Consider the following 1,466-nt stretch of genomic DNA (forward strand, 5'->3'; position numbering starts at 1 on the left):
GGGGCTTCTTAAATAAATGTGCTTACGTTATACATCATTTGAATACACATTTCTCGCCTTATGCTTTTTTGCTAGTGACTTATTACTTACTGTGTATATTTATTTTAGACCATGGAAAAGATGTTAGACCAAAAGCAAATTTGAGCAATTTTCTTATTCAGGTTCAAAATGGGTTGTAGAGCAGCAGAGAGAACTCGCAACATCAGCAACGCGCTTGGCCCAGGAGCTGCCAGTGCAGGGGTGGGTCAGGAAGTTTGGCGAAGGAGATGAGAGTCTTGGCAAGGAGCCCAGTGGCTGGCCGTCGGAAGCGGACAACGGCCGACTGAGAGCCAACGTCGAGGCTGATTCTCCTACAACTGCACGAGAAGCTGGCCACTCTGGTCTCCGGGCATTTGAAGCACGTTGAAAAGGTGAGAAAGCAAAGTGGGTGCCTCGTGAGCCGACCAAAAACCAAAACATCATCGTTTTGAAGTATCGTCTTCTCTTACTCTACAAAACACCAAAAAAAACATTGCTCGATCGGATCCTGATGTGCAACAAAATGTGGATTTTATGGCAACTGGTGGCAACCAGCTCAGCGGTTGGATGGAGAAGAAGCTCCAAAGCGCTTCCCAAAGCCAAACTTGCACCAAAAAAGGTCATGGTCACCGTTTGGTGGTCTGCTGCCCATCTGATCCCCTACAGCTCTCTGAATCCCAGGGAAACATTACATCTGAGAAGTGCGCTCAGTACACCAATGAGATGCACTGAAACCTGCGATGCCTGCAGCAGGCATTCGTCAGCAGCGGGGCGCAGTCCTTTCCCACGACAGTGCCTGCCCCACGTGGCACAGCCAACGCTTCAGAAGCTGAGCGAATCGGGCTGCGAAGTTCTGCCTCATCCACCATATTCACATGACCTCCCTCCAACCGACTACCACTTCTTCAAGCACCGTGACCACTTTTGGCAGGGAAAACACTTCCGCGACCAGCAGGAGGCAGACGATGCTTTCCTAGAGTTCATCAGGTCTCCAGGCACGGATTTGTACACTACAGGAATAAACAAACTTATTTCTTCTTGGCAAGAATGTGTTGATTATAACGGTTCCTATTTTGATTAATAAAGGTATGTTTGGGCCTAATTACAGTGATTTAAAATTCATGGTCTGAAACCACAGGTAGGCTTGAACCAACCTGGACAGAAGAGCTGCCAGACCAAGTCCAGGCTCCACTCTGACCCCCAGTCTCCTCGCCTGCAAAGCAGAGAAGACACTGACTCTCCATGCAGCAACCCCCTCGGAAAGCGGATCCCTTCCTGGAAGGGGTTGGGACACACACTCCTTCTCCTCCCAGGACCCCCAGCTTGCTCCTGGACCAGCATTAGAGAGGAAGGGAGGGTTTAGAGCAAGGAGACTGCTTGTAGGTTACAGTTCTGCATAATGTCGGTATGCATTCGTCCAAATCCACAGGACGTCCAACACCAGGAGT

Source organism: Bison bison, unplaced genomic scaffold, assembly GCF_000754665.1.
Source record: "Bison bison bison isolate TAMUID 2011002044 unplaced genomic scaffold, Bison_UMD1.0 scf7180017864169, whole genome shotgun sequence".
In the NCBI taxonomy this organism is placed as follows: domain Eukaryota; kingdom Metazoa; phylum Chordata; class Mammalia; order Artiodactyla; family Bovidae; genus Bison; species Bison bison.